Consider the following 17910-nt stretch of genomic DNA (forward strand, 5'->3'; position numbering starts at 1 on the left):
GACTGGAAATCTTTATCAAGTTTACCTGCTGTACTTGCACATGAGCTAGTCAATTCATGCCTTACTGAACTACGTAATCCCTTCTACCTGCACAAGGTCCACATCCCTCCATTCTCCTCACCCTCATGTGGTATCTAATAGCCTCTATAGCATCTGCCTCCTGTTACGGTCGACCGCTAATTCGCCATTGCCTCCTAGTTCTCTTTGATTGTGTCCCTGTTCCGACCGTTAATTCCCCATTTTCTCCTAATTTCCTTTAATGGCGGCACACCTGGTTTTCATCAAGACTATAGCATAAGAACCCAGGCTTTGCAATCACCAGTTGCCAGATCGTTAGTTTTGACTGTGTGGTAATTAACGCTTCCCGGCCGCTTATGCTTGCCTGTTTTAAGTTTTGCTCCAGTACCGAGATTTAACTGTGAAGTTCAGTCTCTCTGTGTCAAGATGTTTCCTAAGTTCTGCTTCAGTACTGAGATTTACCTGTGTAACTCCGTGTCTCCATGCTAAGAAGTTTTGTCTCCTGCTTCCCCTTCTACGCTCCATGTCACGATCAGTTCTTCCTGCTTCCCTGCACTTCCTCCTGTTTCCCGTTCAAGGCTCACGCCCTCGTCTGCATCCTAACTTAATCTCCGGGCCTGTGTCTTGCGTTTGGGTTCGCCTCATTCCTTGCAACACTATGGATCCAGCGGACACAAATACCCTTCAACAAGCCCTTGCCAGCAAGGCTTCCCTACCGGGACAGCACGAACAACTCCTCCTGGAGTTCCCTGTCTGCTCACGTCACGCAGATCGGTGACAGCCCAGACAGTCTGTAGCGGCAACCCCCTACAAGTCAGCAACACCCCCGCCAAGAGAGCATCATGTACCTCAACCGGAGCACCACGCTGGAGATTTGGGGAAGTGCCGGGGTTTCCTTCTTCAGTGCTCCTTGGTGCTTGAACAGAAGTCGTCCACGTTGCCCACAGGTAAGTCAAAGTTTGCTTATATCATGGGTTTGTTTCGGGAAAGTGCTTTAGCGTGGGCCACAGCTGTTTGGGATAACCATCCTCATCTCGGCCCTTCTTTCGCCACCTTTATCACGGAAATGAGAAAGATCTTTGACCACCCCGTCCGTGGTAAAGATGCCACCACGCGTCTACTCACTCTCCGCCAGGGCTCCCGCGGTGCTGCCGAATATTCCGTGGAGTTCCAGACGTTAGCGGCGGACTCGCGGGGGAATGATGAGCCACTCAAAGGGGTGTTTCGGAATGGCATCAGCGACCTGGTGAAAGACGAGTTGGCGGCGAGAGACGACACTGACAGCCTGGATTCTCTGTTCTCCCTAGCCACCAGGTTGGACAATCATCTCCGAGACGCCATAGAGAAAGAACAGTCGTCCACCACCGTTGGCCACTTCTCGGCACTCATTACCACCTCCCGCCTGAAAAAGCTTCCATCATCCTCCTGCTCTTAGGGCAGCTCCCAGCCCAGCCGTTTCCACCGCCCTGGGAGAGGGAAGAACCGTCTTCCTTCCACAGAACCACCCCGGAGACTGAAAGTGGGTGAGAACCGATATTGCAGCCTGTCCGGCCTCTTCCGTACTACCTGTCCCTTTCGGCCAAACGGGGAGTCTCAGCAGCAGAAAGTCGGACCCTGGAGAGACAGACAACATTCCCTTCCATCCCCCGACCCCGGATGCAGCTTCAAGCTACTTTGTGTTACAGCCAACAGTCCCTGTCTCTGTTAGCAGTAGTGGATCCGGGGCTGAGGGAAACCTTTCGGATGAAAACTTAGCTGGGCACTGGACGGCTGAATGTACTTAATTCAATGTGTTCATAAAAGGGTTTTAAACAGAGGGGAAACGCTCGGGTTGGCTTTGTGGTGCGGTTCCCAACATACACGGTGGAATATTTAATGTCTCTGGTGATGGGGATGGGTAAATGTGTAAATGTCGTTTGTATACTGGATACAGATAGATAATTCTGTTTATGCAAGAGCTCTTGTATAAAGATGAGAAGTGATTTCAGCCATTTTTTGTCGAAATGCTTAACGGGAAGGTGAGATGTGGAAACTTCACTCAGGTAGTGAGAGTGTGGAACGAGCTGCCAGCGCAAGTGGTGGAAACGGATTTGATTTCAACATTTAAGATTAATTTGGATAGGTACATGGATGAGAGGGGTTTCGGGTCGATGGGTCTAGGCACCATGGTAGTTCGGCACCAGTTAGATGGGCCGAATGGTCCGTTTCGGTTCTATGATTCTATTTTCACCACGGTCAGCAGCGGCTCTCTGACAGTGGATCCCGCATTTCTGCCCTCTCACAGTGATTTTCCCAAGGTAAAGCGGATATGAACCAGTAAGCGACATGCAGCACCGATTCAGATATATTTTAATTTGATTTTTACTTTGTGTTTTTGTTATTTAAACATGTTGTCTGGCTCCTACATCACAATGGTAGGATGTCTGCTGATGATCAGCCTTCCACCCTGAGTGTGGCCAGTCTCACAGGTAACAACAATCCAGCTCATCATTCCAGAAGATTTTATCCACAGCGTAACCATTGGGGCCCGGTTTTGTACAGAATCCTCAAATGTCTTCACATTCAGAAGTGTAGTAATCTGCCGCGGGAAGAGGAGGGTTAATGTAGAGCTGGCTGGTTTACAGTGAGGGATGTTTACATTCCAGCAGCCTTTCCCCGACCGCTTCAGGTTCAAGATCCAGCTTGTCGTGATTCAGCCGGACACCAGCACACAGCAAAAACTAAGCATGCCCTGGTAAAATTCCTATGCCTCTCGAAAGACATCCACGTCTTTCCTATCAGGAGGAGACGAGACCCGACACAAAATTCTCAGTGTTGTCTAACTAGACTTTTGGAGAGCTGCAACATGGTTCTTGAGATAAATGCCACGACTGATGGCCAGCACACCATACGCATTCTGAAACACACCACCAGCTTCATGGTAAGGATGTGATGATGCAGCAGCGGGAAAATATCACCCATGTTTGTGACCTCCTGGTGGATAAACGGTATCCCTTCATCCTGCCACTTTGAATTGGCTCACGTCCTCATTATCCAGGAATCCCACGTGTTTTTATTGGGATCTTCCACCTCGTTAACCCCATTTTAATGTTTAAAGTTACGTGTATGTTCAGTATGGGGTTATTACTCGTGGACTGGGAGAGCCCCACAGTTACAAACTGTCACGGAAATCTGCTTTTCGCCCCTCAGGTGGGCTCCGTGTAAACATGTGATTCTGTGCCACCCCCCCCCCCCCCGAGTGTTCGGACAAACCCCCCCTCAGGTGGGCTCCGTGTAAACATATGATTCTGTGTCCCCCTCCCCCACCCGGAGTGTTCTGCCCAACCCCCCCTCAGGTGGGCTCCGTGTAAACATGAGATTCTGTGCCTCCCCTCCCCCCTCCCGGAGTGTTCTGCCCAACCCCCCCCCCCCTCAGGTGGGCTCCGTGTAAAAATGAGCTTCTGTGGCTCCCCCACCTCCAGGAGTGTTCTGCCCAAACCCCCCCTCAGGTGGGCTCCGTGTAAACATGTGATTCTGTGCCACCCCCCCCCCCCGAGTGTTCGGACAAACCCCCCCCTCAGGTGGGCTCCGTGTAAACATATGATTCTGTGTCCCCCTCCCCCACCCGGAGTGTTCTGCCCAACCCCCCCCCCCTCAGGTGGGCTCCGTGTAAACATGAGATTCTGTGCCTCCCCTCCCCCCTCCCGGAGTGTTCTGCCCAACCCCCCCCCCTCAGGTGGGCTCCGTGTAAAAATGAGCTTCTGTGGCTCCCCCACCTCCAGGAGTGTTCTGCCCAAACCCCCCCTCAGGTGGGCTCCGTGTAAACATGAGATTCTCTGTCTCCCCACCCCACCTCCCCCCCCGCGGAATGTTCTGCCCAACCCACAACAGGTCTCGGCATTGTTTTACCAAACCTGTTTGTCTGCTTCGGCTGCAAGTCCTTACTGTTGCTCGGATACCGGCCTGTGTGTTGGTTTATTCCGCTCGAGGTATGTAAGTGGTTCGGGTTTGGAAATACAATTGGATCGGGTGCTGGTGAGGCGGAATCTTAATATTGATTTTGTTTCAGGACCCCCTGTCTCAGCAAGTGAACAGTACATTAACATTAAACACACTCCAACAGAGATTCATTATTTACAAACAAAAACAACTAAAACAATTAGCTCCAGATTCTTCGTGTCGTTTAGAAGAATGTTTCCCGATTTTACCGAGCGGTACAAAACCCCACCGGGACGTGAGTGTGAGTAGACGGAGTGATTCAGGGGCAGAATGGACACAGTGGAAGCAGACCCCTTTCCGAGTGATGGCGGCTACAGTCGATGATCCTCAAGTTCATCTTGAAGTGTAATTGCCATTCGACCGTACTCCGGTTTACGAGACGGCACGGTAGCGTAGTGGTGACAATGCTTTACAGTACCGGGTCCATACAGTACAGGGTTTCAGATAGGACGCTGCCTTTAATGGGTTTGTACATTCTCCTTGTGTCCGTGTGGGTTCCTCCGGTTGCTCCGATCTCCTCCCACAGTCCAAAGGTGTACTGGTTGTGTTACGTACCCCGTAACTGGGTGTCTTACCAGCAAAGATAGAAGAATCCGTTGGAGTCTGGTGGTACTATTTTCAAACAGTGTTTATTAGTAAAATATACAAATCAATATCAACAATGCAAATATATAGATAATACACGTTAGCAATACTAAACCTAAAAGTGTGGGTATAATAATAATCAATAATAAACAAGCTCTATCGATGTCTAGGGGATAATGAATTGTCATATGTGAATATAAAGTTGCTCAGTTCATACGTGCTGAGGTAGTTGTTGGTTCTTGTGTTTTAATCGTTGGAGAGAGAGCGAGCAAGCAGTGACAGCTACAGTCAGGCAAACCTTCCTTTACGTTCTTGATCCGTCGATGTGTTGTGGCCATTCAGGTGTGACCCCTCTGTCCTTCAGCTAGACCGTTCTTCTGTGGTGGACTCGTCACCCAGGCGAGGGCGGACACGCACACAATCCCCCACCGGCCCTGCTATAACACTGTGAGTTAAACTGACCGATCCTTTGTTCGGTCCCCGATGCCCCACACCTTCTCGTGGGTTCCAACACTCAAGCAGTGCTCACTAGTGTGCCTCCTGGTGTGTCTGAGGAGTGTCTCCCCAGATATCTCTTTTATCCCCACTCACAGGGTCTCAGGTGTCAATCAGTTTTGAATGGTTTAGTCCATCAAACCACCCCACTCTGGCTGTCCACTGAGGAATTTTAATGAACAGAATGGTACCAAGTAAACAGCCCTCTCCGGAGCCATAAGTCTTTCAGGAGTCATAATATGGTGGGTCAACAAGTCTCTCTCTCCCAGTGTTATCTCTCCCTTATCTGAAGCAGATGTTCCAGTCCCAGTATGTTTTCCCTTTGTCTCTCTTTCTCTCTCATTAGCAGCGTGGTAACAGTAACAGTTTGTGATTCTCCCAGGTGGGGGAAACATGGGCAACTCTATACCCTTCTGCCCATCAGAGTTGTTCATCCTTCATAACAGTTGGTGAAGGGAGTTCAGTGACGGTCTCGAAGATACCTCCTCATCCCACAGTCTTTCGGGAACCTGGCCTTGGAACCAAGGAACTGGCCCTTCCGGCCGTTTATAGACTTTGTTTCCACAGGATTTTTTTAGATCTGCGGGTGTCCCAACCAGTAGGAGTACCAACCTTTAAGTTCGACTATCCATTGAGAGCCTCTGCTCTTGACAAGAGACCACTTGAGCCAGGAAACGTGTGTCATGTTTGATGGACCCTGAGGTTATTGAGAGATTTCACCTTTTCTCTTCCCCCGAGGACAATCTCACCTGACGGTATCCGTGGTTTTCATAGCATGGTCCTGTTATGGTCCAATGGCAGCATCCTGGGCTGACTCCCAGAAGCTCACCGAGTTCCTGAGACTGTAATCCCTGTTTCCGAGTCTGCCCCTGACATTCCCAAGTTTTTGACCTATGATGATCCCGGGAAATTTACCAGGACTATTCCAACGATTGTCACAAAACGGAACCTGAGGAACCCTTCTGACTGAATTTGCATTCATAAAGGGGATGCGTGGAAGACAGCTTTTAATACCCCGACAGGTCAGTATGAATATCTATGACTAACTATCGCAGATGGGAGGTATTGTATTCCTGGACGGCCTCCTGTCATGTTTACTAAAGCAATCTAGTGAAGGGAAAGTGTAGAGAAAGGGGTGGATACAGCCCAGTCCATCACAGACAAACCCGTCCACACCATTGTATACATTCCCACGGAACACTGACAAAAGACGCCCACTATTCAGGACATGCCCTCTTCTCGCCACTACATCTGGGAGAGGGATACTGGACCCTTATGGTCCGACGCCACCAGGTTCAGGACCAATTGTTCCCCTACAACCATCAGGGTCCTGAACCACTGTGGCTAACTTAAATCACCAACAAATCTCAACTCGTTCCACATCCTACAGACTCACATTCAAGGAATTTACAACTCAATTTCATTGTCATATATTTTGTATTTGCAAATTTATTTTCCCTGTACTTTGGTTGTTTCTCCATCTTTGACTCTCCCTGCGTAGTGTTTATTAAATTCTGTTGTGTTTATTTTTCTTCTAAGCAGCTACAAGAAATGGAATCTGCCCATGAGGTATGTGGTAATGTATGCGGGTTTTGATAATAAATTTGCGTGGAACTGTCAAGAAAGTATGTAGGTTTGATTTATTGCTATGAGGGTGTGGATGGTGATGAAGATTTCACAAGAACTGATATAATCAGCCGGATTTGCTGATTCCAGTCCCCGGGTGGAACAACATTCCGATCAACATCGAACACTGAGCAATGCAGTCCAGAAACATATCATTAAAGTATCATTTAATGCCCCACTAAACTAATGCCATTGGCTGATATAATACCCTCACTTGTCCATTCCCTGCTCATTCAAACACCTATTTAAAAGGGACTTTATCGCCTCTGTCATACTTGCCTCGAGTATCAGCCCTGGAAGGGCATTTCATGCACCCACCAAACTATGTGAACAAAAACTTGCCCGGCATATTTCCGTTCAGATTAACTCCCCTCAGTGTAAATGCATGCCTGCTAGTCTGTGATATTTCAGTCCTGGGACAACTACGCCAGTTGTCTATTCTATAACTCTGTGATCGTACAAAGATTTGTTAAATCTCCCTTCAGCCTCCACAACTCCAGAGAAAACAACATGTTTGGCCAAACTCTGCTTATAATCAACGTCAGGTCTCAGCAAGTGCTACAAATGCCTATTCACCTACTCACACACCAATATTCAAGGTCAGAAACAGTACCCCCCAGGAGAGGCGACCCTTCACCTGTGAGATTGATGGGGACAGGGACTCTTTCCAGTCTCCTCTGCAGTGACCAGACCTGATACCTACTGGGAATATTTTTGTTCAGTAATTTTGCTATATTCACCATGGCATATGATTCCGGGTTCACGGGGATGATTAAGGGATATACGTATGAGGAGCGTTTGGCAGCTGGAATTTAGAAGAATTCAGGGTATCTCACTGAAACGTACCAGATGTTGAAACGTGGTGGATGCGGAGAGATGTTTCCTGTGGTGGGGGTATCCCGAACTAAAGGGCTGAGCTTCAAAATTGAGGGGAGACCGTTTAGAACAGAGGGGAGGAAGATTTGTTTCTTTTCAGTCAAAGTAACGAATCTGTGGAATGTGGTGGAGATCAAGTCCATGGGCACATTTCAAGCGGAAATTGATATTTCCAGACTAGTCAGGACCTCGAAGGATATGACAAGCAAGCAGGCGTATTTTAGTTGATTGGGATTTGGGATCAGCCATGAAGGACTGGCGGAGCAGCCTTGATGGACTGAATGGCCTAACGCTGCTCCTATGTCATGCGGTCTGATGGACAGCATCTCCTGTTGGCTACCCATTGTAATTCCACACCCCATTCCCATTCCAACATGCCTGTCCATGGCCGACCCTTCTGCCACGATGACCCTACTCCCCGGTTGGAGGAGCAACATCATACTCCGGCTGCCTGCATTACAGCATGAATATTGATTTCCCCAACTGACAGAAAATTCACCCCTCCTCCAGTTTGGCTTTCCTTTCGCCTCCTGTCTTCTCCTCACATCTCCAGCACCTTCCTCAGATACCTCTCCTCCTTACGGTTCTGCAATTGTCCGCACTCCTCCTCTCAGATTCCTTCTTCAAATGTTTATCTCTTCTCCCTATCAACTCCCATCTTCTTACTTCATTTCCCTTCCTCCACACACTCACATTTCAACTCACCTAATCCCTGCCCACTTGTGCACGCCATTCTTATTTTCGCATCTGACCCCTTCCTTTTCAGTCTACAAGAAGGGTCTCAACCTTGAACCATTGACTCATTATTCATCTCCATAGATGGTGCCTGATCTGATGAGTTCCTTCAGTATTCTGTGTGTATTTGACTGTTATAAAAATCGCAAAGAACAACGGTCCAGCGCAGATCCCAGAAGAACACCACATGTCCCTGACCTCGAGGCAGAATACCCTCTGTCTGCACCCACCCTCTGCCTTCTATAAGTCAATTCTGGGAGACAAGCCAATTCTGTATCCACACAGCCTTGTCTCCCTGCATCCCATGCCTTCTGACTCTCTGAATACACCCATCCACTGCTCTAACTTCAATACACTTTGTCACATCCTCAAAAAATTCAATATTAGAGATGATAGTTTAGGGGTGAAATGTGAAAAATTTAAAGGATCTGTTTCACTGGGAGTGTGGTGTGTGTGTGGAATGTGCTGCCAGTGGAAGATCAATTTCAACATTGATGAGATGTTTAGATGACTACATGTGTAGCAGGGGTATGGTCCAGTACAGGTCGGTGGGACCAGGCAAAATGATAGTACAGTAAGGACTAGATGGGCTGAATGGTCATTTAGTGCTGTAGTACTTAAATAAATGGTACTAGAGTGATATCAAAGTGCAGGTAACAGTATATTGGAACAATGACAACCGCCAAGATTCAGGAACTCCACTCATGACATTATAGTGCACACCAGTTGTTGTCATAGAGAATTTGTTGGACTGTTAGACCTGTGCATAAACATTTTATTCAACCATCAGGGCCTAGACTATTATTTCATGAATTCTTTCTGTTATCAAAATGGAGCTTTACTGTTAATTTTGTCAAATGGGAATGTAAATGCTGTACTAACTTCGTACTCAGGTAGATCAGCTTTCACTGTTGTCCTGTTGTGCTATGGTCTGCATAAGGGACCTTTCCCATTCCCAAAGTACTTCACAAGCTTGCTGTTTTCTACCAACACCCTTCCTTACAGTGTCTGCAATTCCAGTTCCCCGTGCCTGTGTCTCGAGTAAAGTCGGTTAGATAATTCATTTCCAGAATCAATTAGATCACTAGACCATAAGACATAGGAGAAGAATTAGGTCATTTGCTCCATCACCTCCGCTCGGCCATTCCATCGTGGCTGATTTATTAGCCCTCTCAGCCACATCCCCCTGCCTTCTCCCCATAATTTTCACACATTGACCAATCAAGAAACTATCAACCTTTGCCTTAAATACACCGAGTGATGAGTTCTCCGCCGACGCCTGTGAAGAGAAATTTCATAGATTCACCACACTCTTCTGTTACGTAACCCCGTAACCAGGTAATTTACCAGCAAAGATAGCGGGATCAGCTGAGTCGGATGCTACTATTTTCAAACGTTTTATTCAAAAAGGGGCATAAGCGTATGGTTAATACAAAACATTCAGATTATATACATCGTCAAAACTCGATCTAAAACACCGGTGTAATAATAATCAATCAGAAATAAGCTCTATAGTTGTCTAGGGGTAATACTGAGTCCAATTAAAATATAAAGAGTCACTCAGAAGTTTGCAGGCTTTTCCCTTTTGGGAACCGCTGGGGTTTTCACGTTGTAGAGAGAAAGATGATTTAGAAAAGATAAACACTTGCCCGTCGTCTTGGCAGAGCAAATCCTTGGAATCAGGGGAACAGACTTCCCCGTTGTTATTTAAAAACAGTCTTTCGTTGGTTCCAGCCACATATTCAAAATTTGGAATCTAACGCACGTGGCTTCCTTCAAAATGGCTTCCCGCTCCCACGGGAATCGGTATCGTGCTTCCTTGGTGTCTCCTTGGTGCGTCTGAGGGTTTCACCCCCTCAGACCCTCCTTTATACTTCTTCACGGGATCGCAGGTGTCAATCAGGTTGCAGGTGATGCGATCTCTCTCTCAACCAGCCCACTTTGCCCGAGGGCTTTTCACGTGGTCTTCATGAGACAATAGTCAATATCGCCTTTATTCTGCTTCTCGGGAGAACGTGGCATTCCGCACGTCTCTCTCTCTCTCTCTCCCATTTCCTGTGTCTATTCATCACGTCTCTCCCCCTCTTGGGTCAGTTGACCCCCCTCTTGACTAGGGCTCTTGCGATTCTCACAAAGGAGGGGGCCGAGGGCATAACACCTCCCCCCATAACAGGTTTTTTACCAGCGGTTAAAAACAGGTTGGTACAGGACTTTTTTTTAAAATCTATATACTACACAAGCTTTTCTCTTCACAGAGTACTACCGTTATACATTCAAGTCAATATCTAAACAGGCAACAAGTACAGTGCCCCTTTCTTTAATACCTTAACCTCACGTGCCATACTAAAGTCTGGTAGCATCAAACTTCAGCTTAATAGGTTACGAGGTTACGTAACAGAAGAGTGTGGTGAATCTATGACCTTTCTCTTCACTAAGGGGAGGACTATCTCCTCGCCTTTACCCACTTTCACTTTACTACCTTCTGTTTTACCACCCTCGGAACCCTCGTGGTATAGGGTCGGTAAAAACGTCTTGGCCAATTCACTACTGGCCCGATTTCAACTGCTCTGGTTCTCAGCTGCTTTTCTCGACAGGCTGCAAGTGTCCGCGCATGCGGGATAGCTCGGGGACTCCATGGCTGGGGCCTCAACTATCAGGGCGGTTCCCATCTTCCCACCCGCAAGGTCATTACCCAAAAGGAGGTCGACGCCCTCCCCCGGTAACTCCGGCAGGGCTCCTAGTTCCACAGGTCCCGACACCAACTCGCAATCGAGAAGGACCCTATGCAAAGGCACTACTTCGATCCAGTTCCCTAGGCCTCTCAGGGCTACCTCGCCCGTCGGAGGTCCGAAGGGTAACACGTTACGGCTAATTAATGATAGCTCCGCCCCCGTGTCTCTCCAAATTCGTACGGGGATGGGGGGGTCCCCTTCCTTCAAAGACACGGTTCCTTCGGAACTAAATGTCTCCTGCCCCTGCTGTATTCCCTCTACCTGGGGCCCTCTTGTCGATTTCCTGATTACCACTGCACGCCCGATAGGGATCGCTGCTCTCTCCCTCTCTGGCTCCTTTCTCGGAGCAAAGCATTTTGATGCGATATGACCCACCTTCTTACAATTAAAGCAGGTTAAACCAGGGGGTCTCCAGATTTCCCATCTGTTATCCTCACTTTTTCTGCTAGCTCCCGGCGGGATCTCCGCCTCAGCCGGCGGGCTTTCCCTGCCGTTCCGACGGTCTCTCGAGTAACTTTTTGGCGAGGAAAACTTTGTCTTGTGGGTTAGGGCATATTCATCTGCGAACCTAGCCATCTCTGAGATGGACTGATTCGTCCTCTCATTTAAGTACATTCGGATCTCTTCCGGAACACAACCTTTAAATTCTTCAACCAAAAATAACTCCCTGATACGCCCATAGCTCTCGGCCACCTTTTCAGCGGTGCACCAACGGTCCAAGAGCACACCCTTCTCATGGGCTAGCTCGGTATATGTTTGATTCCACCCTTTCCTTAAATTTCGGAACCTTTGTCTATACGCCTCAGGTACTAACTCGTAACCTCGGAGAATGGCCTCCTTTACTTGATCATAATTCCCGTCCCTTTCTGGGGGCAGCGCGGCATATACCCGCTGTGCTTTTCCTCGTAACAGACTTTGTAACAACGCCACCCACTGCTCTCTGGGCCACTTCTGATTCACTGCCACCTTCTCAAAAAGCAAGAAATAACTATCAACATCCGTCTCCTCGAACGGGGGGACCAACCTCAACGCCTGACTAACATCAAACCCCTCCTCTCTCTCTTGCCCTTGAGCTCTTCGCTCTTGCCTTCGCCTGTCCAGCTCCAATTCATGGCTTCTTTGTTTCGCTTTCTCTTCTGCTTCTGCTTCTAGCTGCTTTAGCTGGAGCTCATGACACCGCTTCATCTCTAATTCCTTTAGTTTGAACACATGCTCTCTTTCCTCAGCCTTTTCAGCTCGTTCCGCAGCCTTTTCAGCTGCTTCCAGCTGCTTTACTTTAAGCTCATGGTCCAACCTTGCTTTCTCCAACTCTGCCTGATCTGCCCCACTCGCTAATCTCTTTTCGGGGATATTTTCCAAATCCTCAGCTGCAAACACCTTCTTCCCAACGTAATGCTGTTGTATGACCCTTCGCACTTCCTGCTTTTGGACTTACAGCCCGATTCACTGACCCTCCCGTTTGGTTTCAAATCCCGGGACGAGAACCCCACTTGTTACGTAACCCCGTAACCAGGTAACTTACCAGCAAAGATAGATGGATCAGCTGAGTCGGATGCTACTATTTCCAAACGTTTTATTCAAAAAGGGGCACAAGCGTATGGTTAATACAAAACATTCAGATCATATACATCGTCAAACTCAATCTAAAACACCGGTGTAATAATAATCAATCAGAAATAAGCTCTATAGTTGTCTAGGGTATAATACTGAGTCCAATTGAAATATAAAGAGTCACTCAGAAGTTTGCAGGCTTTTCCCTTTTGGGAACCGCTGGGGTTTTCACGTTGTAGAGAGAGAGAGATGATTTAGAAAAGATAAACACTTGCCCGTTGTCCTTACAGAGCAAATCCTTGGAATCAGGGGAGTAGACTTCCCTGTTGTTGTTTAACAGCAGTTTTCCGATGGTTCCAGCCACAGATTCAACATTTGGAATCTAACGCACGTGGCTTCCTTCAAAATGGCTTCCCGCTCCCACGGGAATCGGTATCGTGCTTCCTTGGTGTCTCCTTGGTGCGTCTGAGGGTCCCCCCCCCCAGACCCTCCTTTATACTTCTTCACGGGATCGCAGGTGTCAATCAAGGTTGCAGGTAATGCGATCTCTCTCTCAACCAGCCCACTTTGCCCGAGGGCTTTTCACGTGGTCTCCATGAGACAATAGTCAATGTCGCCTTTATTCTAATTCTTGGGAGAACGTGGTCTTCCGCACGTCTCCCTCTCTCTCTCCCTCTCTCTCTCTCCCATTTTCCTGTGTCTATTCAGCACGACTCTTTCTCTCTTGGGTCAGTTGACCCCCCCCCCCCTCGACTAGGGGTATTGCGATTCTCACAAAGGAGGGGGCCGAGGGCATAACACTATAAAGTACGCAATGGATTCTCCTTTTTTCTGTAGTTATCGGGTAAATTCACCAAAATCCGCGTGCAGTCGGGCTGTCATTCAAATGGGTTCCCTTACCTCAGTGACCCACCATGCCATGGCTTGTATTACATCAGCCCCTCTGGTGGCTCCCGGTCACCTTCGGGCGTCTGCCTGGGAAAGGGGAACCCACTCCCTGTCCCTGCCCGAGAGGTTCCATATATAACCCTGAGGAGTGGCACAAGTCCCCACGCAGGGTCTGGAAAGGGGAACCCACTCCCTGTCCCTGTCCGAGAGGTTCCATATATAACCCTGAGGAGTGGCACAAGTCCCCGCGCAGGGTCTGGAAAGGGGAACCCACTCCCTGTCCCTGTCCGAGAGGTTCCATATATAACCCTGAGGAGTGGCACAAGTCCCCGGGCAGGATCTGGAAAGGGGAACCCACTCTCTGTCGCTGTCCAAGAGGTTCCATATATAACCCTGAGGAGTGGCACACGTCCCCGGGCAGGGTCTGGAAAGGGGAACCCACTCCCTGTCCCTGTCCGAGAGGTTCCATATATAACCCTGCGGAGTCGCACAAGTCCCCGGGCAGGGTCTGGAAAGGGGAACCCACTCCCTGTCCCTGTCCGAGAGGTTCCATATATAACCCTGCGGAGTCGCACAAGTCCCCGGGCAGGGTCTGGAAAGGGGAACCCACTCCCTGTCCCTGTCCGAGAGGTTCCATATATAACCCTGAGGAGTGGCACAAGTCCCCGCGCAGGGTCTGGAAAGGGGAACCCACTCCCTGTCCCTGTCCGAGAGGTTCCATATATAACCATGAGGAGTGGCACAAGTCCCCGGGCAGGATCTGGAAAGGGGAACCCACTCCCTGTCGCTGTCCAAGAGGTTCCATATATAACCCTGAGGAGTGGCACACGTCCCCGGGCAGGGTCTGGAAAGGGGAACCCACTCCCTGTCCCTGTCCGAGAGGTTCCATATATAACCCTGAGGAGTGGCACAAGTCCCCGGGCAGGGTATGGAAAGGGGAACCCACTCCCTGTCCCTATCCGAGAGGTTCCATATATAACCCTGAGGAGTGGCACAAGTCCCCGGGCAGGGTCTGGAAAGGGGAACCCACTCCCTGTCCCTGTCCGAGTGGTTCCATATATAACCCTGAGGAGTGGCACGTCCCCGGGCAGGGTCTGGAATGGGGAACCCACTCCCTGTCCCTGTCCGAGAGGTTCCATATATAACTCTGAGGAGTGGCAAAAGTCCCCGGGCAGGGTCTGGAAAGGAGAACCCACTCCTTTTTTCAATGAATACAGGTAAAGCCCCTGGTGCAGACGGTTATACTGCTGAATGTTTATATTCCTTTTCTTATTTACTCGCTCCTTGGCTTTTTAAAATATTTAATGATGCGTTAACTGTACGTAAATAACCACAATCTTTTTATGATGCCTCCATTTCTCCAATTCTTAAAAAAGATAAAGACCCCACTGAATGTGCATCCTATTGGCCAATATCCTTTCTGAATACGGATTCTATGATTTGTACCAAAATTCTTGCCACTAGATTAGAAAATGTATTACCTCAAATTATCTCTGAAGATCAGACCGGATTTATGAAAACCTGTTATTCTCTTTTAACATTAGAAAATTAATTAATATAATTTATACTTCTTCATCTAAAATAACAGAATGTCATTTCCTTAGATGCTGAAAAAGCATTCAATAAATTTGAATGGCTATATTTATTTAATACATTGCAGAATTTTAATTTTAGCCTAAAATTTATATAATGGATTAAATTAATGTATTATAAACCCTTGGCTTCGGTTCTTACCAATAATCAAAGATCTCCTTGTTTTCAGTTGTCCCGTGGTACGAGGCAAGGCTGCCCTTTAAGTCCTCTATTATTTGACATTGCTTTGGAACCTTTCGCCTTTGCCATTCATGAATCACCTAATATTTTTGGTATTACCCGAGGGTAAGGGACTTATAAGTTATCATTATATGCTGATGATTTGTTACTATACATATCTGACCCTGAGAGATCTATTCCTGCTATTTCATCCTTGCTTGCTCAGTTTAGTAGCTTTTCTGGCTACAAACTGAAATTTTAATAAGAGTGAATTATTTCTATTAAATATGCAAGTTCCAATTTATAAACACTTACCATTTAAAGTTGTCACAGATCATTTTACTTATTTGGGTATTAAAATTATCAAGAAACATAAGGGTTTATTTAAAGTTCTTCTTTTACCTTTAATTGAACAAATGAAGCAGCTTGTTACCAGGTGGTCCCCATGATCTCTGTCATTGGTTGGTCGAATTAATACTATCAAGATGATAGTATTACCCAAATTTTTATATTTTTTCCAAGCATTACCAATTTGTATTCCTAAATCTTTTTTTGATATTATTGACTCCAAAACATCCTCGTATGAGTGGCAGAATAAAAATCCTAGATTAAGTAACAAATATTTACAGAAGCCTAAGAAGGAAGGTGGTTTTGCTTTGCCAAACCTGAGATTTTACTATTGGGCAGTTAATATTCAATATTTAATATTTTGGACACAAGAATCGGTCATAGTACCTTGCCCGCAATGGGTAAATTTGGAGTGTAAATCTGTACAAGACCTCTCATTGTTTTCTATTTTAGGATCTTCGGTTCCTTTTGCTTTATCTAAACCGAATAAACAAATAACTAATCCTATAGTTAAACATACATTAAGAATATGGTTTCAATTTCGTAAATTCTTTGGCTTGAATAATCAAGTCCTATTATATCTAACTTCTTTTTCCAGCCCTCTTTTATGGACCAAGCCTTTATGTTTTGGAAAACAAAAGGTATAACATGTTTTCGTCATCTATTTTTGGATAACAGTTTTATGTCCTTTGAACAGCTATCCAAACTAAAACTCATTTTTTTTTGATACTTGCAAGGTAGAAATTTCTTGAATGTTAGTATTTTCTGAAATTATGTCCAATGGACATTACAGAAAAAATTCTAGCTCTGAATCCTTGCCAGAAGGGTTAAGTAGCCACCATTTATCATATGATCATGAAAATACAGCCAGGAGTATCAGAAATAATTAAGAAGGAATGGGAAAAAGAACTTCACTGTCTTATACCCACAGAGCAGTGGGTGAAAATTTTACAATTAGTCAATTCTTCTTCTATTTGTGCTAAACATGCCCTAATGCAATTTAAGGTTGTTTATAGGGCTCACATGTCCAAGGATAAACTCGCTCGATTTTATTCTTATGTTAATCCAACCAGTGACAGATGTCATTCTGAAGTCGCTTCATTGACCCACATGTTCTGGTCTTGCCCCTGTTTGCAAAATTATTGGAAAGATATTTTTGGTATTACTTCAACAGTTCTGAATATCAAATTGCAACCGCATCCTATTACTGCAATTTTCGGTTTACCAATGGTGGAGAATAGTCGTTTATCCCCCCTCAGCCCGGCGGATGATGGCATTTGTTACATTAATGGCTAGAAGATCTATCCTATTGAACTGGAAAGAAATTAATCCTCCAAGTATATTTCAGTGGTTTTATTTCTTGTTTGAGTTTAGAAAAAATTACAAGTATTGTTTTTGACCCCTCAGTTAAATTTGAAGAAACTTGGACACCATTTATTCAACATTTTCATATAAGCTAAACTGACTTTTCCTAAACCTTACTTTTATTGTCCTTAATTATTTGGATGGAGGTGCGGAGTTATTGACGCTACTGTGTATAATTGATATAATGCAATGGCCCATGTCGGTTAGGTATTTTTTTCATTTTTTTTGGTGGGGGAGGGTTTCTTATTTTCTCCATTTTTGGTAACCACTATGAGTTTGGGAGGTTATTATCATCTATTTGTATTTAAACCTTAACCTATTAATTATGTACCCTCAAGCTCTTTGTATTCATGTTTCATTTATGTTTGTTTAAAATCAATAAAGATTTAAAAAGAAAGGACTATTCTGAGGAAAGGGTGGAATAGGCGCAACGGGCCGAGTGGCCAGGCATGCTCCTGTTACTTATTTTCTAAAGCACGAGTTTACCTTTGCGCCTTGTTCTCCCTTGGTTTTCAGCCGTTCGGATTGCACAGGGGAGCGGTGAGAGCTCCGGAGATCCATCGGCAGCCGCTGCGGGGCAGCTCCCGTCTCCCAGCAGGAAGGGACGCGTCTGCGAGACAACTCCAGACAACAGGCCCCGATCCTCGGCGGGGAAAGGCCGGGCGCCCTCCGTGTAGCTGAAACATCTCACGGAATCTCCGCCGGTCTCTTCAGCTCTGCCTTCGAAAGGATTCACGACCCGCCGGTGGTGCAGCCGAAACCAAAGGCGCAGCTCCCGGTCTCCGGCCTCACTCGGTCCCGGTTCCAAACTCCGGCCCGGCCGGGCACTTTGCGTCCCGCCCACTGACACCCCTCAGCCAATGGGAGCACCCTTCTTCCAACGGTGATTGCTGATTGGCTGTGAGTGTGTGAGGTCGGGCTGCTGCTGGGAGCTGGAGATGTCGGTCACAGTTTGTTCTCA

General features: G+C 46.9%; 1 long non-coding RNA gene across 1 annotated transcript; it reads left to right on the forward strand.

Moving 5' to 3' along the window:
* The first annotated feature begins 6603 nt into the window (after window positions 1-6603).
* Window positions 6604-17679, forward strand: LOC140723654 (uncharacterized). The gene is made up of 3 exons (XR_012097941.1): window positions 6604-6645; window positions 15247-15362; window positions 17466-17679. It is a non-coding gene; the product is annotated as an uncharacterized lncRNA (long non-coding RNA).
* The last annotated feature ends 231 nt before the right edge of the window (window positions 17680-17910 follow it).

This window comes from Hemitrygon akajei, unplaced genomic scaffold (assembly GCF_048418815.1).
Source record: "Hemitrygon akajei unplaced genomic scaffold, sHemAka1.3 Scf000123, whole genome shotgun sequence".
NCBI classification, from domain to species: Eukaryota; Metazoa; Chordata; class Chondrichthyes; order Myliobatiformes; family Dasyatidae; genus Hemitrygon; species Hemitrygon akajei.